Source organism: Natator depressus, chromosome 9, assembly GCF_965152275.1.
Source record: "Natator depressus isolate rNatDep1 chromosome 9, rNatDep2.hap1, whole genome shotgun sequence".
In the NCBI taxonomy this organism is placed as follows: Eukaryota; Metazoa; Chordata; order Testudines; family Cheloniidae; genus Natator; species Natator depressus.
This window is the reverse complement of record NC_134242.1, coordinates 86001560-86023673: the sequence shown is the minus strand read 5'-3', so window position 1 is coordinate 86023673 and position 22114 is coordinate 86001560. Positions and strand designations below refer to the sequence as shown.

Below are 22114 nucleotides of genomic sequence, written 5' to 3'. Positions count from 1 at the left end.
ATTGGGAAAAAGAGGTGTATGTGTGTGTGTTCATTTGATACACATTACATGTCATAAACCTGAAAAAAAAGTTCATACTCTCACAATGGTGAGGAAAGGAGAATTATTTTTATTGTTTGTATTACCATAGCATTCTAGGAGCTCTAGTCACAGACCCTATTGTGCTAGGTGCTTTAAAAGCACGATCCAAAAAGATGGGCCCTGCCCCAAAGAGCTTACAATATTAGTATAATAAAAGAGAACAGATGGGTACAGACAGTTGGACGTGGGAGTACAAGGAAACAATGAGACAGTATTAGCCAGCCTGACAGGCTGTGAGCTTAGCACACCAGCAGCCTAACTGCTGTCAAGTTTTTTGCATAGCAAAGAAGAGTTTTAAGGAGGGATTTGAAAGAGGATAACAAGTCAGTTTTGCGGATTTTTACAGGGTAGCATGGAAGAACGCACGAAAGTGCTTGTTTGAAAATTTAGTAAGTAGGTGATGGAGGAGGGCATCATGGGCTGATCAGAGGCAGAAGCTGACAACTCAGCAGCCAATGAGGGATGATAGGTAGGGCAGGGTTGGGCCTTGATAGTGAAGACAAGTAGCTTCTGTTAGATACAGTAGAGAAGGGGGAGCCAGTGGAGGGATTCAAGAGAAGGGTGACACGGTCAAGGAGATGGGCTAGGGAAATAATCTTTGCAGCAGCGTTCTGTATGGACACGAGTGGGGCAAAATTGCACTTGTCAAGGCCACAGAAAAGTCTGTTGCTGTAATAGAAACATAAGACGATATATTGCTCTTCAAAACGTTACTTGGATCAGAAAGGGAGGTCGAGTTATTTCCAGTGGAGAAGTGAAATAATTAGTTTGGACACTTCTGATGTTTTCATTACCTCAGACACAAACACCAAAGGCAGCCCATGTAAGCTCTTCACGAACAGCACTGGGGAGCTCTAAAGCAAAATATTAGAATCAATCGAAACTATAGTGCACTCTGCTTTTCTGCCCAAGAGAGGGAAAATGCCTAACCATTCATTACTATCAACAGTTGGCAATAACAATTTCAAGAGCTCCTTAGAAAGAAAAAGTTAGCCATTTTCTCCTCCCCATAGCTAGCATGCAGTGGGGAGTCATCCTGCTTATTAAGAATAACCAATATAAACCCTACAAAGGCCTTTTGTTTTAAAGAGTCTGTTCCCCATCTTGATAACGGGGACCCATTGTGCGATAATAGTACTTTGTTCTGATATAGAGCCTTTCAAGTGGAAATCTTGAACTGTTTCATAAAGCTGAAAAAGTATTAATCACTCCATTTTATTGCATGAGACAACTGTTCGCAGAGGTAAAGTGACTTGCTGAAGGTCGCAGAACAAGCTAAGAATAGAACTCAGGTATCGTGAGCCCCAGTCCTGGTCCTTGATGCAATCACTAGACTGTGCTACCTCCTTATCAGGGTAACTCTCAATGTTTTTATATATCATCTTTTAAAAAAACATTGTGGCTCCATTGTAAACTCCTCGGGATATGGACCCTCTTTTGTGTGTGGCTGAAATACAGAGGCCCACTGGGGCCAACTGGCAAAGGGCTCACTGTTCTTTAAAAATAAACCATTTCGGAACTGACAAGCTCACTACATCTAACATAGCACTTTCAAGATATTTATCCATACAGAGTAGCATTTAATGAAAGCTTGTAATCTGTCAATACAAAAGCATTGTGAGATGTGTGTATGCGTAATATTTAAGCAATAACGTAGCTACATAATATCCTCAGTTATCCAAATAGGGAACAACAATTTTATTTGGATAATCAGGAGTACAGGAGCCATTCAGCTGTTCAGCAGTGGGGTGGCCTCCCCCACAGCCTGTGGCTTGTCCTCCTCTTCCCCCTCCTTGGAGTCCTGGCTGGGTCTCTTTGCTCTACCCCACTCACTCCCATGACAGTAGGACTGCAGAGGGTGACACCTTATCCTTGTAGGTGCAAGATGCCAGGGGAGGTTGCAGTTCTGGCCAGGCAGAGCAGAGTCTCCCCTCTCCCCACAACCTCACCTTCAGCCTGCAGGGATTGGGTATCATCAGCCCTGTGGCAGCGCAGGAAAACCTCTGCAGCTCTGCTGTCACTGCCCCACTCACTCACTTCCATGACAGTGGGGCTGCAGAGGGCTCCCTGTGCTGCCACATGAACCATTCAGCCGTGAGGTGGGGGGCTTGCCGTCCTCCTCCTATTCCTCCTCAAAATCCTGGCCAGGAGTCTGCTCTATTACCTGAACCTCCACAGTTATCCAAATCCCTTCCCTGTACCCCATGAGATACAGCATGTATGTCAAGTTGCGGGACAAGAAAGGAATTTGGATAATGGTGGAGGTTTGGATAAGAGGGTTTCAGATGCATGGGAGTACTTTGTATATTGAAAATTATGTCCTTGAATCTTGGACTGAAAGTGACTTGCCAGGGATCATGTGTCCTGGTGATGGCCCACTGAAGCAGGAAAATGTTGTCACCCCACCTTGGCAAGCCGATTATAATGTATTGCTCAATTGTCCACCATTGTAACAATGTAACAACGTCAATGGTAAACCATCAAAGATAAACCATATGACATCAAAGAGACCATTCTGTCTGTAAATAAAGACAAAAGACTGATTCAATAGATCACAGGGTGGAGAAAGAGACTGCATCCATACACTGAGAAGTTACCTTGATGAGCAGGGTGCTTCATGAAAGATGGGATCCTGGCTCCTTGGGGATAGTAAACACTGCAAAAGACTATACTTTGGGAATCTACTTTATTAGGTAGGAAAAGTAACTATTGATAAATATAGGCCCATTTTATTATTTTGTTTTGTACGAAACCATTTGTTTCCATCACTCTCACTGATTTCTATTTGAATCTCTATTCTTTCTTAAATAAATGTGTTTGTTTTGCTTGAATTGAATTTGTGTGAGGTGTGAGATAGAGGAGTGGTGGTCTAAGATTAACTGGAATACACTGTTCCTTTAAGAAGAAAAGTTCCTTTAGGTACAGAGGATCCAGGATTGCTCTGGGTATCTAGTAACCAGGAGCTGGATTGCACAGGGGGACGCTTTGAAGGGAGTTGGAGGCTGGGGTGAATCTACTGCCAACCAGCATGGCTGGTGTAGCCCAGAGGAGAATGCTTGAGTGTCTGACAGGCTGATTGTGTTAGGTAGCTAACACTCAGTGGTATGGGCAAATCCCCTCCCACTGGAGGCAGGGGGCAACAAGGTGACTCACAGCCCTGAGTGTCCTGGGAAATGTCACGGTAGCACCTAGCACAAATGGGTTTCTAGGCACCACCACAGCACAAATAAATAAAAATAATAAAAGGCAGAACTAGAGCAGATATGGTACTCACCAGTAACAAACTAGATACAATTAGTGTACACCCTATATAGTAGCACAGCAGCTGGTGGTTTTTGCTCATACCATGAGCATTCCTGCCAAGCTCTAAGATTATCTCTAATTAAGAAACATTTCTTTTTAAATCTAAAGATTCCCATGGTCACATTATTCACCTATTTTAGTTTGCTCTGTAAACAAAAGAAGCTGGTAGATTGGAAGCATCCATCTTTTACTTAAACAAAAAGACACAAGGTGTGTGTTAAAGTGAGATAACGCATGCCCCAGTGTCCTTAAATGATCCAAGAAAAGTACTACCTTACAGCACCACATGCTTGGAAGTGTCTTGTTGTGATAATGAAATGGCATGAAAGGTAATTTTGTTTGATAAAAGCTGCATTCATCCACAAATTAAGAATCTTTTGCATGATTCAAAAGTAAAATATGCTACCTTCCTGGTAGTCTGAAATATAGCAGAGTAATACACCCTCAAACTTGAACTTATTCCATATAAGCTCACTGCAGCTTACCTATTTAAAGTAATAATACTCAGCATTAATGTAATAAAGCTCTCTGCTTATACAGTGTATTTTTATGTGTACTGACCAAGATCACCCTACACCACTAGGGTGTGACCAAAATTCAATCAGTGCTTTTAAAACTTCTAGTAAAAATTCCAATGGGACATTTATTTACTGCAGTGAGCTGTAGCTCATGAAAGCTTATGCTCAAATAAATTGGTTAGTCTCTAAGGTGCCACAAGTCCTCCTTTTCTTTTTGCGAATACAGACTAACACGGCTGTTACTCTGAAATTTGTAAAAATTGTGAATCTTTATTTATAGGCCCATAAATATTTTTATCATCAAGACAAAATTGGTATTTTGTTACACTTCTCATTAGTTGGAGAACTAGAGCATAAAACTGAGTGAAGAGTGCTGACACTGTCTGCAACTCTGTTTGGGGTTCAGTTTGCATGAATCCTCAAGTGATCTAGTTTTATCAGCACAAATGTTCACCAAAAGTTAATTTCAGTGTGCAAGCATGTTATCTGTGGAAAACAAGATTTTAAATGAAAGAAATTAGAATTAATCAAAGAAATTTCATGTCAAAAGTGCTTGTCCACTCGTGATCGGAGAACAGAAGCAATGGCATGTGCTTTCTCTGGCCAATCATAACAAAAATGAAAAGCCACTAATCACTGAGAGACAACCTTCATGGTTATAAGGCAGTATGATGCTGTAGTGTTTGCAGATGAAGTCAGCAGTTATGACTATGCATGGATTGTAGAATTGAAACACTTTAAAGTTTCAATCCTCCCCTCTACTTATCCTGAAAGAGGCAACTAATTAAGGCAGACAAGTGGTATATAAACTTCATGGCATTATGCTCTGATCCTCTGTGCTTTGTCCCAGACTAGTGGTTAGCACAGGACTAGAAGATGTGGGTTCTAATCCAATTTCTCTACTGGCTCACGGTATGACTTAGTGTAAGTCATTTAACCTCATTGATCTATAAAATTGAGATAAAGTTTTACCTTTGTGAAATGTTTTGCTTCCACTAAAATAAGGGACTCCTACCTAATGTTTTCAGGAGCAAGAGTCCTTTTACGCCTATGGAAATTCAAGACAGGCCAGCTTGTACCTTCTGTGCATCAAGCAAGAAAATATAGTTTGAGAGAGAAAGGGAAAAAGAGATAAGAAGAAAATAATTATGATTATGAACCATTCTTATCCCAGTTCTAATATTGCATTTGCAATCAAAATGAGACAATGAATGATGGTATGAAATTTTCTCCCTAGAACAGGGATTTTCCCCTTCACTGTCTTCACATCTGACATGGATACCCGTTAGGGAAAACTTTAGTTCTTCATTTTGGCTGTGAATATTAAGATAATGGAAGAAACTGGCTAGTCACTTATGAAATATTATAGTAATAAAAGTCCTCTGTGGAAGATGAATCTTCTCCAAAATAGCATGGGGGTGTCAATAAAATAAAGAGTTAAATGAAGATCACTTATATTTTTATTAAGGTAGCATTTATCAAACTCTTCTATGTATAACTAGAGCTAAAATAATCCCTAATTTATTTCTATTACACAATTTACTTTGTATATTTAGGGCTGGAGGCTAAACAGTCATATGCTTACCATTTTTGCTTCCAATCCACTTTACATTTTATCCCTTTTCTTTAAATAAGTAACTACTGGAAACAAAAAGAAACGGGACAATGGGAATAGTGTATGGTCCTAGCCAAAACACTGTATTAAAACATCCATGAAATTTGGAGGGTTCCAAATTTGGACTTGGATCTATACACCAATCTGAATTACCAAGTTATCTCTTATCCCTATATTCAGCTACATCAAAGCACTGGATTTCAAGCATTCCTGAGCTGGAGTATCTAGATCCACGTCCACATTTTGTAGATCAGGCCCATTTCCACTTCAGGCTAGGAAACAGTAATAGAAATATTAAAGGCTCATACAGTTACATACATCAGGTATGTTTTAACTTACAACATGATTGGCACAAATATATAAATAGGTTTTGAGTGATGAGCAACTGCTTGTTTTCCTAAAGAGGACTCAGTCTCTTGTATTTTATTGGGACCCACAGACACATTGGGGAATTTACTAAATGTACATGTTATTGATTTTTGCCATTGGTAATTTGCAGTTAGATATTCAAAAAGAGCTAGCAGATATAAACATACAAATGTAGTGTTGATGCGGCTTCCTAAGCAAGCGGTCATGAAACAGTAATATTGTTTTTGAATAAGAGAAATGGTGAATCCAGTGTCTAATCTGACATGTTTACTACTGTCAAATTGCTTGACAAAGGGCACCTATATGATACAACATAGCATGACATTTTACTGCAGTTCATATTTCAAGTCTGAATTTGTAGAAGTGATTCCTAAAAACCCCCTCAAATGCACTGTAAGTTGTAAATTCCTAGTACATTGTAAACAGGATTGTTGTTTACAGCTGTTTAGATCCGCTAAATGTCTGTGGATTTGCTTTCTCAGCTATAGCAGGAACTTACTGGTCATAACTCCCTGCCTTGTTCAATAACTTCCAGTAATTATCAGGAAGAAAATGCAATAAATTTATGTAATAGACTGCCCCTTTGCTATAATATACAATCAGAGGCGATCAATGCTTCTTACAATAAGGAGAAGAATTACAACTGTGTTTTATTTTATAGCTTTGGAAACCACCAGAGGGAGTAAAGTTAAACTCTAGTGGTCAAATTCCATAGCTGTAAAACATAGCCCAGGGCTGACATTTTACAAAGGAGCAACACAACACGGGGTTGTGTACTACTTAGCAGACTGTCTTATTTGTTCACCCATCCAGCAAAATGCAAGGTCCCCATGAATTGGTGCTCATTCACTTTATAGGCTTAGAAAACTAGAAAGCGATATGGTTATTTATTATATTCATCAAGGTTAACCTTTGGCAAAATAATTACGGAAAAGATGATGCAGAGAGCTGATAACAAAGTATCTACTTCTGTAGTTACCCACAATAGCTTGGGAATTTAGACAGCTATATTTATCATGGTATTAATATATAGTTTTATTATGACTTAAATCAAAGGGCATTTCTGAGGCCTGCCTAGTTATGCTTAAAGTATAATTACATGCTACGTATCTTGGAAAGTAAATGAAAGCCTTTTCTTGGTTATTTGTTATAAATTTCTTCTTTGCCTGTGGCTATGTGAAGGCCAGGCCTCTAAAGTGTTTCAAGTATAGTGCACAGTGAATATAAAACAGTCCATTAATTGGGATAATAGGTCCCAGCATATAATTGCATTGCAAAGGTACTATGGATAGCTGCTGAGTGAAATGGTATTTATTCAAGGTTGTTAGTCACCCGTGGATAACTTTATTTGTCCACTGATGCTTAAATAAATGCATCAGCCATCAGTAAGAATATTTATGAAGAAATTTGTAACAAAAATCATTATGTCTCAAATTATGAAAGGAAACAGTATATAAAAGTTACTGAAGAGTGATACAATAAAGACATGGCAGGCTGCAGTTTACTTGTTTGTATGTTAGTGGACAGTAAAACACTGTTGAAAGTCAAGGCAAGACAACAGGTTTACATGATTACAGCATTTACCGTTCATTAGGAAATAAATAAATACAACTATATATTTTTAAATGATTCTCCTTGCAATGTGCCACACACCACATTGTGCTTCTGCCATCTCTCAGATAGACACCCTCATCGAGAAACAATCTGTCAACATGATACAGAGTTGTGCCATTCCTAAAACTGGGCAGAGCAAAATAATGTTCATAAACAAACACTTGAAAGGAAACTTTTTTATTTTATTTAACCAAATGATTTCTGTTTTAAAATATTCATTGCCTCCCAACATCTAACACCTCACTCCTTTTTTGCCGCGTGTGTGTGTGTGTGTGTGTGTAAACAAAAGTTAGTTATTTAAATGAGGGGAAATGATTTTAAAAACATTTGTTTGACAGAGGAGCATGTGTTTTTCGGAAGGTGTTAATACGTTTATTTTATGCCACTCTTTTGTTGCTATTCCGCATCTACCCACAAGTCATTGCACCCTAATGGGTGTATATGTTACTTGGCATAGCATAGGCGCCTAAATAAGGCAAACCAGACTACACACAGAACTCCCTTTGGTGTTGCCAGGAGTTTAGCACAAGCTTGCAAGCTGTTGTATGGCCCCAGTCTCCTTTTACTGCACACATTTCTATGTAATACTATAAACATGCCCTAAGACTAGTAGAGGGGAAAATGGCTATTAAGGGGCTGATTTGCAGATGTGCTGAGCATCCACAGCTCCTGTTAACTTCAAATGGACTTGGTAGTTGCTCAGTGTCTCTGAAAAACATGCCCTCAGTATTTATCCATGTTCACATGTACCTTCTGCTTACAGCTAAATGCTTGTATAATGTACAAGTGATACAAGAGACAAAAATATGACTTAGTTTACATATAACATAAATGTGTAAGGCCACAGCCAGAAGGGAATATGATGGGGGCATTCCCACTCTGTGGACCTAGTCCTAGCTACTGACTGCAGGTCTGCATAATTCAATGTATATATTTATGACCAGTTACAAAACACAAAGTCTATTTCTTTCTTTTCTTTCTATAAAGTGATTGGATCTTTACAAGTCAAAACACCCAAACTGTCAGTGTGATATAAGAATTTTGGTTGTTTCTTGAGAATTGTCACTGGTATTAACTGGAGAGCTCACTTATACGCAAGTCCGGAACACAGTATTCTATGTAAAAGAAACAGTTACTTACTGTAATAGTGGTACTTCAAGATGTGATGCAGATGTGTATTCCACTTCAGTGTGTGAGCACCCAGGGCACTGGAGCTGGAGATTTTTGCCTAGCAGTACATGGGAGGGTGGGGGGGGGGAGAGGAGGGAGGGAGTGCTTGCACCTCATGGCCATATTCCCTCCCCCCACCCAGCAATATGAGGCAGTGCTGCCCTGACCACCATCAATTCCTTCGCATTGAATGCCTTGAGACTAGACTCCAATGCAGCGGAGACGGAAGTTGGGTCATGGAATACATATCTGCATCACATCTCGAAGAACCATAGTTAAAGTAAGTAGCCATTTCTTCTTCTTCAAGTAGATTCAGCCACTTAGGTGACTCACAAGCAGTATTGATGGGAGATGGGGCTCAGACTCTATATAAATAAGGACTACAGGACCATCTTCCCAAAGTTTGCATTTTCTCTGGACACCTCGGTAATAGCACAATGGTTCGTAATCCTATGTATCAACAACCATTTGGCAGCCCTGCAAATGTCCAATATTGAGACATCAATTAAAACTGCCATTGTCGCAGCTTGTTCTCTCATAGAATGGACTCACACCCATTGAGGGGGCATAGGTGAAGCTGTTTCGTATGTAGTTTTGATGCAGGATATTAACCACTTAGAGAGAGTCTGTGAGAAGATTGCCTGTCCCTTCATATGATCTGCATATGAAAACACAGATGAAGGGCTTAGTCCTGTCAGGTAGAAGGTTAGACATCATCCAATGTCTAATGTGTGAAGGCGCTGCTCCTCAAGGGGTGAAAGCAGCTTAGGAAAAAAACACTTGCAAATACCCTGCCTGGTTCAAATGAAACTGAGAGACCACTTTAGACACAAATTTTGGGAGGAACTGCTGCAGACTGTGGAAATGGTACAGCCCGCACCAAGTACTCCTCAATTGACTTCAGTGCTCTGTTGGTACCAAAGTCAGCAGTGGTACCAAAGCCACCGCTGGTGCTGAGGAGGAGGATGGGGAGTGCTGCCACGGTAACATCGGTGGTACAGAATGCAGCAGTGCCAAGAGTTTCCTGCTGCTGAGGAGATCAGTTGTGCCAGTCCTGGCACTGCGCTCACTTCCACAGTCTCTGTGGATGTGGTGCCAATAGACTCGAAGGTTCATCGACCTGGCCAGGCAGTGAGGCTGTGGATGGCAAAGACCTGAATAAAATCAGAGCTTGGGATGGAAAGGCATTGGAGGTTTGCTGCTGCCTCATGTGCCACTGACGTGGACATAGCTGGTGCCAGAATTGCCCTTGTCAGCACTGGACTTAACAGATACTCTGGGGCAAGAACAGGAGTTAATAGTATGGGGTCTCTCGGCATCGCTATGCAGTACTGAGGAACAGTTGGAAGGACCTGCTCCATTCCATGAGATGGCAGCAGCCGTACCTTTTCTTGAAGAGGAAAAGTCTCCACAAGGCCTGGAGTGGTCATGATTGGTGTTATGAGAACTTTTGTTTGGTGCACTCAGAAGAAAGCGCCTTCTGCGTCTCTGTGGAGAGGTGGTGGCGGTTGCATAGCATGAGCCAGCACCACTTAGTGAGGTTGAGGGTGACCTCTGATTCGACCTTGGTACCTCCTGGCCTGTTTGAGCAGGTGCTGCTTCAGGCGAAGGTCTCTAGCCACTCAGTCTGTTTTGTGAATGGTTTACATATCAAACATTGGTCTTTGATGTGGGCCTCACCTAAGAAGAGTAAGCACCTTGTGTGAAGCTCATTGTTGGGGATAGCCCCCTCCATACGACGGACAATATTTGAACCCTGGTGAAGGCATCTCCAGGAAAAAAACAGTTAACTAAGCTAACTAATACTAACACTAAGTGTATTAACTAACTATATACAACCGGTTTAGAGGATTTTGAGGAATTGTGAGGTTAAGAACCACACAGAGCTCTGACTCGAGCCACAGGAGGTAAGAAGAAATTGAGGAGGTTGCGATGGTGCCGCCCCATATAGCCAGGAGAGAGGCTCTGACCACAAGGCATGAGTGCTGCCCCCCTTACAGATACTGCAAGAAAAAATTCTCCAGCTCTCGTGCCCTGGGCATCTACAGCATCAACTGAAAGAACATGGACTGTTCCTTTGCAAAAATGAGGCAACAGAGATGAATAATTAAACAAAACTTCCAGGTATATTTTCTAAAGAATGCAGAGATTATCTATTCACAGAGTTTAGTGGGGAATAAATATTTTGGCAAGAAGGACCCCTGCAACCCTACTGAATGCCTATAATTAGACATAACAAATGTGATATACGAAAGTAAATGTCACTATACTTTGCCTGGAACTAAGATACTTGGCCTACCTGCCCATAAGTATTTTGCCCACTACACATCTATTCCACCCAAAGGAATTTAGATCAGACTTTTAGAGCTAGATTAGGTGGGCAAAATAATCCCATCTACCTACATGTCTATAAACACTGCTATGAGGGAAATGGTTTGATGGTAACTCTGCCATCCCTATGCTATTTACTTTAAAAAAATTGTAAGTTAAAAATACAGCTAGAAGAGGATAAAAGCACTTCTATAGAAACAAATCAACCACTGCCATCCCTATATCCAAAATAGGGAAAAAGCAGGGGAAATTCCGTCCTGAGCCTCATAAAGGGTTATCAGCTATTTCCAACACAAAAATGATCAACAGAATCTGACCCTGCATACCTTTATGCATGCCATTATCTTTAGAGATGAGTTGTGCCACTGAGTTTAGTGGGACAACTCACATACATAAAGTTAAGTATGTGCATAATTATTTGTAGGATGAGAGCCTTAATCAACAAGTTCTCTTCCTCAAGTTTCATTTTTGAGGGTTTCAGGGAGACATTTACAACAAAAACATCAAATAAATTAATATGACCAGACAATAAATAGAAAGACTGCCCATTTTTCTCCCAAAGACATTCTCATCCCTCTGTCTCTCAAGCAGTAACGTGTAGCTCTTCCACTGAATACCTATGCAACTGGAGGCTGAGCTGGGCTTACCCAGGTTTTCATCATAGACCAGAGTGTGACCCTTCACCTTGTTATACATTTCTCAGTGGTCTTCTACTTTATCAGCTTAAATGTATTCCCAATAATTTAGATACTTGCTTTCAAATTAGAGGACCAAAACTGGGAAATCTGGCCTAACAGTTACTTTATACAGTGATGATACAATAGGTTTGTACTTATATTAGATGTCCATCAGGATAATTTAGTCTTCTTTATTGCTGCTACATGCTAGTCTGGGAATTTTAATGCTGGCTCTAACAATAAATACACACAGCTTTGCTTTCTCTTCCCTATTAACTAATTCAATTTTTATTTAAAACAATGCTTAATTTGTGGGATATTCCTATTCAAGAGCATCACTTAACAATTGTATCCATTACATTTCATATTCTACTTCTCAACCCATGCACCCAGTCTATCAAGATTACACTGTAAACCCCTACATTCTTCTGCAGGCTAACCACTCTCCCTACTTGAGTATCTTCTGCAATATTTATTATCCTACATGTTATAACTTTACCTAAATCAATAATTAAAATGTTAAAGAGTAATGGTTCCAATACAGAAAACTAAAGGACTCTACTACTCATCGGATTCAAAAGAGCAAAGAACTTCTACAAGAATCTGTTATGTGAAACTTTAGCAAAAGCTTTCTTAAAATCTGGATACATTAAATATCAAATTTTTCCTTTATGAAGATCGAATGTTATTTTATTTTACAAATAGTCACATTTGCATGACATGATTTACTCTTTCACAAATCCTTGCTGACTCATACCTTTTAATTTGTAATTTTCCAAAAGCATCCTTATGCCATCCAAAACCATAATTTCTCTCTCTTTTTGTTTGCTAGCATACTGTATAATGTTATATTTACAGGTCTAATTTTTAACTTCTTTCTTATAACCTTTCTTTTTAACAACTGTAACTAAAGTCACTGATTTCCAGCTACTTGGTACTCTTGCATCAAAAGATGTTTTAAAAATCATAATGGCACAGCTATTTTATTGTTAATATCCTATATGAAATATAGATTTAACTCATCCCTGCCCAGTGCTTTAACTAACTTTATTCTTAATACTTATGAGTTTCAATACTCCAGTATATCCTCATGAATATGCTGTTGTATTGGCAATGCTGTACAAAATTAATGCTGGGATTTGCCTTTGATCACCATAGGAATCATCATGGAAAACACCATTTATTAATACAGTTATCATGACTACTACTTTGTTTTTGGTAGAGCCCACAATGTAGTAGGTGCTGCAGAAACATAAAAGAAAATACGGTTCCAGCTCTGAAGATCTTGCATTCTACAAACCATTCCCTGGCAGTGAAGACATGACAAAATATAGGGAAGTATGGCAATAACTCAGATACCTCAAGATGGTATATTTTGGTAAGTTACACCTTTTTATCACTGAGAACTGTACATGGAAAAACAAATTGCTTACTGTTTGTTGAGGTTAATGCATACGTTCAGCTACAACTGACCATTGGCACAACTACTTCTGGATGTTTCCCTAAACATCTGTTTAAGTCTGAATTTCTATTCTTAAACCATGATTTAACTCACATGTTTATGATTTGCTGCAAAACTTACCTGTTTTCAAAATTCATTTGGCCCTCTGAAAGTCAAGCTACACAGCGAGTAAGTTTGACATACACACTATGAAGATAGGGGAGAACTGGTCTTTATATATTTGGAAGTTAGAAAGAATTCTTCCTTTTCTTTAAAAAAAATTTTCCTTGTTTTTCTTCATTTTCCCCTCAACATCATGCTGCAATGCTGCCTGTCAAATAGCTAAACAAAAAACAATATGGCTCTCTTACTGTTATGAATACAAAGGGAGACATTTCATCAGGAAAAAGGAACCAGGGCAGTTTATATATATTTTTTCTCTCCCAATTATGATTAGTTTCTTCAAAGTGATGGATACCACATATGGTGCACTCATCTTTTCAGTAGGAAGAGTAAGAGTGTCTTATCATAAAATCATTCATAAAAATATTTTGTGCATGGGAAAAAAGTGAAGATAAAGGTTAAAAGCTTTTCTAATTTACTAGTATAATTTAGTGTACAGCTTATTTGTCTAAAAACTTGGTCCAAAATTTTTAATGGAAGCCAAAACTCAGACATGTGGGTACTAGATACTTAACGGTTTCAGTGTTAAAACAAAAATATACATACAGTATTTGGGGTTTGAGAGCCAACTACATTTAAATGGTGATTTGAAGAGTTACTCTGAAGTTCCATGGTTAATGATGATTAAAAAAAACCCCCAAAACAAAAACACTTTCCCTGTGAATCCACATTATAGTAGTATATCATCCTTTCTATAAAGGATATTTTCAAACATTTAAATCTAAATCTCAATACATAATTATGATTAGTATTATTAATCTTTCATATTAAGGTAACTTCTAGGGACCACAATTATGACTGGGATCCCATTGCGCTGGGAATTGTACATAAACATAGGAAGGCATGGGCCCCGACCCCAAAGAGTTTACAATCCAATTTAAGACTAGGTAGAATAAGTGATGATTGCAAATAATCTACAGGAAAGGATAAAAACAAACTTAATAAATTTATGAACTCATTCTTAGAAATCATGCCTGACTTCTATCCTATGAACAGACAGCCTCATTGGTCTATATGTGTAAGTGAACGTGTAACAGACTGAGTTACTGACACCCCTTACCTCTTTGGAGGACTAAGAGAAAGTATGACTGTACTTCCTTCTGGCTGTTCAGTACGTTTTTTATTTTTTAAAACCTCCTCCATTTTTTGCAAGTATACATCTGCATGGCTCATCAGTAACTGACTTCAACATGTGTTGGGCAAATCACGCCAGCAACAAAAAACTACAGTCAAAGTTTCGGGTGTGTCCAACTGGAGTGTTTACCCATTTGTTTACAATTTTCACATTCAGTGCTCTATGACAGAGTTTAGCTCTTGATAATGCAAGTCCTCTTCATACCACTTGAGACCTGATAGCTACAGAAAAAGCCTTTATTCTCTGGGGCATTTAGTTAAATATGTACCCTAACAGACCGTACAGAATCCAATAAATACATGTGCCATATTTTCAACTCTCTTCGTGTCAGTGGGGTTGCCACTGTGTAAATGAGGAATAATTTGGTCCAAAATGTTTAATTTTCATACCAAAAATAGTAAAATTCAAGAAAAGATTCAGTGCAAATTAATATGTCAGCCATTATACTACTTCTCCCTATCCTGCTCCAAGGATCATTGTCAAGGCTTATTGCAAGTACAAAAGGTATATACTTATTCTGATTCATACAGATGTTCATACATAATTCCCACTGGCATGAAAGGGAGTTACTTGCATTAATACATCCAACAAGATGGCAATATTCCTATGTCTATCTCTTTCTTGGATCCAACAAAGCTATACATTAAAATCAATGAATATAATACATTTCAATTTGAAAATCAGTTACAGCAAGGAATTTCAACTTGTGGTTTGTGACCCTCATGGGGGTCAGGACAACCCTGCACTTCCCATATTGCTAAATGCCATGGGAGTCTGGGGAAGGTGGGAAGGTGTCCCTTATATGAAAAGGTTTAAAACCCAACTCTAGGGTATGTATAGGTGAATATAAAGGTACCTCAATGTATTCGATTCAGAAACTTCTCTTCACTTAAAGATGATTTACAATCATTCAGAACATCTTCAGGAAGTCAGTGGCATCTCTCTTGAGGGACCCTGCAAATAATAAAATTATGTTTGTGATCTTGGGATTTAATGGGTTTTATTCCTTAATATATATTTAATGTCATTTGATAATTGAGCACTTGTTGATTTCACCAGTAATGATGGACTCAAAGTATCCTTGTGATTTCTTTCATATTTTGTAAGACAAACTAAAAAAGTATTATTGTTACAGCAAGTCTGGATGCATATTTGCCTGTATCGGATGAAATCACAAAGGAATTCCACTAAAGGGAACTAGCAGAGAGAACTAATACAGATTAATCACACATCAGTAGAAGGTAGTAGCACACAAAGGCACATCCTACAGCATAAACATCAGTGCTCAGGTTAATGTACCACATAAATCAAGCAGCTTTATTTAGAAGTAACAGAAGTGTAAGTCAACAGCTGGATTCCAGATCATGCCAAGAGAGAGACAGACAGACAGGACTCTCCTTCTCTCAAAAGAACAACAAGACCTAAAGTCAAGGGGTCCAATAGCTGTTGTAACATATTCATGGCATAAAGGGACTACTAAGGGTGCAGAACTGGCCTCCAGGGAACAATCCCATGTAATTCTCAGATGGTGCAGAGAATGGAGAGGGCACGGCTGGTGTGCATTGCACTAAGACTATTCTCTGCCTGCGTAAAGCAGTAAGAGGGCCGTTGCAGCCAGAGCATAAATTAGAGCACCCTAAATCTGTGTAGCGGCCTGGACTGTCTGAGAACACAAAGAACATACAGACTGCTTTAAACCACCTTTCTGTATCCCTCCACAGATGAATGAAGTAGCAGATAATTGGGGCCAAGAACTTTAGCTACACATACAGAAAGAGTTCAGAAGGCAGAAACAGAATTTAAAGTCAAGAACTTTAGCACAAACCTCCAGGAAACCTTGTTCCTTACAATAATCATCTTCCTTATGACTATCTGTTCTTTTGTTATGGATAGTACTCTACTGAGTTTCAAATAGGGAAGTGTGTGAAATTGACTTCTAGTCTTTGGATGTGTGAAGTGACCCATTTTTTCAGGATAATTACATACAACTAAGTTGGTGTAACAGAGAGCACAACAGAGATGGTGAAGAGTGCATTACATCTCGGTATCCTACTCTGAGCATAATATGAAAGCCTATTTTAAGGAACAGCATAAGAGTCATGAAAGGAATAACAGATTTTTCTAGTAGGAATATTTTCTAGTAGGAATGTAAGCAAGCAATGGAATCCCTGTTCACTTTCTCTAGTTTAAATGTTTAACTGTACAATTGTACCTCCTAGATTAAAGAATGCCATGAATTTGTTTAAATTCTACAAACGGAGTATCTACCTATTGTCCCTCTTATGAGTTTAGGCTAGAAATACAATCTATATAATACTTCAGATTCTGGCAGACAGTCCTTGGAACGCACAAAGCAGCTGGTAAGATAAGAAGAATTTCAGTTTTAGCTACCCATTGGGTCAAACTCCACTAGGTGAGGGGGATCTGTTATACATGAGCACAGGCCCACTACAATCTAGAAGAAGTCAGTAAAACATGTATACACAAGCCAGTAGAGAAGTAATTTTGATGAGGATTGATGGAAGGAAGCTTGGTTTCCATATAGATAAAAAGAAAGGGAATGAAGGGTTCGGCCCTGCCCTCAGATACATGGGCATGATGTAAACACGATACAGGACTTCAACAAAGAAAATTAATGTTTTATTTCTGGGTTTTGTGTTTTGTAAGAAAAAACTCAAGATATTCAGAATTTTCAAGGTAAGTAGGAGTATTGAGCTCTAACTTTGAAGGCTCTTACAAAAATCAGTATATTGACAGGAGTAAAAACAGCTCTCTCTGCATAGCAGGTAAAGTCACAAGTCATCGACAGTCAGGCCAAAAAAGCAAAAAGAGAGTTGGATCTGGAAAGGTATTAGTAGAAAAATACTGCCTCTTCAATCCATGAATAACGCCAATGAGATTTTTATCAATGGTGGAAAGTACAGACTAGAATTCTGTCCACTGGTAGGACAGTAGAATTTTCAAAAGTGCTCAGTGTTGGCCTTACTCTCCTTCCACTGACATATTAGTGGGAAAAGAGTGCAGAGCACTTGTGAAAATCTCACTCAGAACTGACAGTGTTACTGTAGGAAAAAAAAGTGATGGCTCTGAACTATGTGGTTGAAACCCAAGTATAACTTAGGCCCAATATTTCCTTCAGGGAAGTAATACATATTTTATATACATCTGTCAAATATCAGAATTATAAGGATGAACCAAACATTGCAAGGTTCTTCTGTGAAGACATTTTTCCTCTGTAATATTTAGCATGACAATCTAAAATAGAACTTGACACTCTGCTTCTATCAGACAGGTATAACCACTGACCCAAGAAAAACTAAAAGATCTAAATAGTAAATTCCAGTCTAAAATAAGGGCAGAAAATTATGCATTTCTATTCTGTTACATATAATTAAATGAAAAGAGGTTCGTTTTGTTTTGTTGTTTTAATAAAAGAGAAACAAACATGATTCTGACATAAATGATGGTAAATAATTTACTATAAATATTTTTCAGTTGTCATAGGAAACACTTTGGGGCTTGATTCTGTTCTCGTTTGCCCCATTGTAACTCCACTGAGGTCAATGAAGTTACTCCTAATTTACAGGTTTCAGAGTAGCAGCCGTGTTAGTCTGTATTTGCAAAAAGAAAAGGAGTACTTGTGGCACCTTAGAGACTATTAAAAATTAGTGTCCTTTTTCTTTTGTAGAGAAGCAAAGTGTGTGTCTCTAAGGTGCCACAAGTACTCCTTTTCTTTTTCCTAATTTACACTGGCAAGATCAGAATCAAGCCCTATATTATTACTGACAGGGGTAAAACAGACTGTATTGATTGCTTACAGTTTTCAGCTTGTATGCCTATATACTACAGGGCCAGATTCTGACCTCAAATACATCCCATTCATACTCATTATCTTGAATGGGAATGCATACAATTCAAATAAGGGCAGAATTTGGACCACAATTATTTACAGGTACTTATATGGCCCTCATTAGCACAGCATCTGCGCACCTGTGAGATAAGGAAGTATTATCCCTGTTTTATGGATGAGGAACTGAGGCACAGTATGGCCATGTGGCTTGGCTAAGCTCATACAAGTCTGTGGCAGACAAGCCCCTTGAGAGAAATCTGGGGCCCCAGTACATTCTTTCCTGGGCCCCCACCTCTTCCCAGTTCACTCCAATTTCATCCCAGTTACAGACATTTTGCCCTGCCCTTGAGCTTGAGGACCTAGCACAACTGTTCTCCCCACCTTGTCAGCCTCGGTGGCTGAGCAGGGACTTGAACCCAAATCTCCTATGTCCTAAACTAGCACCCTAATCACTTGGAAAGCCTTCCTCTATCACTCAGATTAAAAAACCCAAGTGTAGATAGAACAGGGACTAGTCAAACAAGCTTAAGGAAACTGAGGGAGGCAACAATTGCATCAATCAAAAAGTCATGTGTAAATTGACAGCTTGAAACCTTGAACAGTTATTTTTACCGAAGAACAAACCATGTGGCACATGATGTTGACTGAAGAAGCTGTGAGAATATCATGCACCTCTGCTTGAACCCAAAAGGAGCATGTTTTTACTTTTGAAGTTGCGAGGCTAATTCCTGCTTGAATTACTCATGGGAAGCTTCCCAGCAAAGACTTCTCACATGACTAAGGTGCATAGAATCTGGCTCATCACCCTATTAAGCCATTCCTAATTCACCGTTTTTGAGAATGTACTACCCCGGGAATTGTGAGACAATGGCTTCCCCCCAGCCTGGGGAATTAAAAGCCACAGCAAACGAGTCTTTGGCCCTTCGTTCTGGGCTCCACTTTTTGCCCAAATGAGCATAAACTCATAAACAGAAAACCCTAGATGGGGTTTTCTACCCAGCCAAAATATCCAGGGCCTCTCACCTGGAATCTTCCTTCCTCAGGGACTACTGAAGGAAACTGTCACTATTTGAATAATTCGCTGGCTTTTATAATCACTTATTTTCCTCCCACCTGGGTCTGACAATTGATGATAGCTGGCTGGCCAGAGGCATCTGGCCCTTAATGCAGCAGGCCACCCTGTTACAGGAATGTGTATCAAAGCCTGCTGTCCAAGTGAATATGGTGCACACCAGTAAACCATCATAGAAATGGTTCAAAACTACAACTTGTGGGTCTAGTTTTCTAACCCTTCATTGTTCAAAGGTGACTGGGGTTGGGCCCATGTTGAGTTGTTTTAAAACTATGACTGTCTTCTGTGGAATCCAGTCACAAATACAGAACTGCCAGTGAGTTTCTATTATACTTCTGGATGAGAGGGGATAAAAAGACTTTAAAAAACCAAGAAAACAATCCTTGTCTTGAGAACAAGGATAAAATGCTTTTTATAGTTCATGCCTTTAGAACAAGAACAATATGTTTCTCTGGAAAGACAAGTTTTATTGCTTTTTTCCAGAGGTGATAACTCAAAAGCTTCATAAAATTGTTGATATTATTCAAATAAATCAAATAATTTATCAGTTCAACAGCAAGTCACCCTCGGCCAGGTTGACACCTCCTACACATAAAATTGCAAGAAAGTGCCAAGGGGATTTCCACTGCAGAGTTTTTTTTTGGAAGACTCTCCTCCACTGGTTGATAGGGTGTGAAAGCTCCCAACCCCATAAATCCAGGGGATTCACATCAAAGAAAGCCACGAAGTCTGTACAGGAAGCGGATACTGCCATGAGTGCAAGGGACAGGAGTAGATGACCTCTCGAGGTCCCTCCCAGTTCTACGATGCTATCATTCTACAGAAAGAGCAGTCCTGCTTGCCTCCCCCAGCTCCCCTGGAAACACGCTGCTATTGTAACAGCAGTAGAGAGAATGCTGAAGGAGTTAATGTTGCTGCAAGTGGCATTGACTCATGACAGGATTTCTTCACGGAAATCCCGAGGCTGAGCAGAGAAATGTGCCATGGGAGTCGCCAAGTTGCTGCTCCCCTTCCCTCACCACCCTGACTGGAGCAAATAAATCTGGAGCAAAATCATTAGCCTGGATTTCCATTTGCAAAGTCCAAGATTTGGGATGTGGTCTTCTCTCAATCAGCCTTCTTAAACTGCTCTGCCATGCCAGATGAGGGAGGGAGATCTTGGTTCCACAGAATGGGGACTAATAGCAAATGTATCCAGAACAAGACTGCTGTGCATAATTTTCCCAAAGGGCTCAGGTTATCTACAGAGCTTTCAGCCAGTATCAGGAAGCTTGTGTACCCGCTTGAGGCAGTACAGGATACATGAGCAGTAAAAAATCCAATTATGTCAACCTGTCCTTAGTGGATGTGGCTCTCACACAGGATCTGGCTGCAGGTTTGGCAGCATTGATTGAATTAACTCTGCCTCTCATCAGAATACCACTGGGACTGCCATGCAGAGCATCCACCGAGGGGCTTCTGTAAGACTACAGGAAAAGGGTGATATCATCCAGAAGGTCACATACCCATCTTCCTTTTACTCCCCAAGAGGAAGTTCCACCCATGTTTGTCCCCCCTCAATTCCCATAAGCAAATCCATGACAATGGAAACTCTCCATCAATTCAGATAAACATTCAAAACATTTTCATTCAAAACAACTTTTTAGTACTGCAGTGCATGTAATTAAAAATCTTTTATTAGTCACATTTATTAGCCAATATCATGTATATACCATAAGTTCTGTTTGAGTTAGGAGTTATTATCCTATAGAATTCTAAGATATATTCGCTGATGCTGTTATTCTCTTATTTCAGATACATTTTCTGAACCCAACAAGCAAAGATACAGTTCTTGATAGCTAAAGAAAATTCAAGGATGCTACCCTGTTTTGCTGTATTTTTTTTCTCCTCCAGAGTTTTATTTGTGTGCTCTCTCAAAAAATCCATCTACGTGGATGAACAAAACTTGACATTTATATAATTAAGCAAATATGTCATGTTGTCAGGCAACAACACATCCCTGATAATTATGAATGTATAATCATACCTTTGTTCATGTACCTAAAGGTACATGGGATGTATAAATGGGCCCAGATCCTTGGATCTAGTCGAGGAGTGCATGGCACAACTTAGGAGGGGGGAATACAATAATGTCTTTAAGCTCCCTTGATCCTGGGCCATCTGTGAATTAGGCCAGGCCGTTGGTTGAAATCAAAGCAATGTGAGAGGCCCTCCATAGATGCAGGCTACCAATAGCCCAATAAGATAGTTGGGAATTATCAAGCGGCAGTGAAGTTCCAGCCACTTCCCTATACTGGCTACCAGTCGATGGTGGTGTAGAGCCAATACACCACTGGATCCCACTACAGTGGATTATGCTACTGTAGCCAGGAATGCTGATGTGTGAGCTACTCTCCACTGGCAATGCAACATGAAGTCATCACAGCACATATCAGGATCAGGGCCAGAATATTTAAGAGCATGTTTATAATATTAACATATCTATATTATCTGATTTATACTGACAGATCCATATATAAAAACACAATATATAGTGTATTTTCCAAGAAATACAGTAATACTCTGGTTTAAGTAATACAATAATTACACCAACACAAACTATGTTAATAGAACATTATTAAGGTCACAAAGTCAAGTAGTCAAAAGTTAGGAAATGCTAGAATTAATGCTGCCTGAATAGTCTTAGTTTGGCTTCTTAGTGTACTTTGATAGACTCTTTAAATACTGGATCATATCCTGTTTTTTCATCGGACCT

The 22114-nt window shown here is 39.3% G+C and overlaps 1 protein-coding gene across 8 annotated transcripts in view; it reads right to left on the bottom strand.

Annotated features, from left to right (window-relative positions):
- TENM1 (teneurin transmembrane protein 1) overlaps positions 1-22114 on the bottom strand; it is a 1396333-nt gene that overhangs the window by 574349 nt on the left and 799870 nt on the right. For 5 of the 8 annotated variants that reach the window (XM_074962521.1, XM_074962519.1, XM_074962524.1 and 2 more), the window contains exon 1: positions 15294-15360. The gene's annotated coding sequence lies outside the window, so the exon portion shown is untranslated. Of the gene's footprint in view, positions 1-15293; positions 15392-22114 lie in introns of those variants that run through there. The other 3 variants (XM_074962522.1, XM_074962525.1, XM_074962527.1) reach the window with 3 other exon arrangements.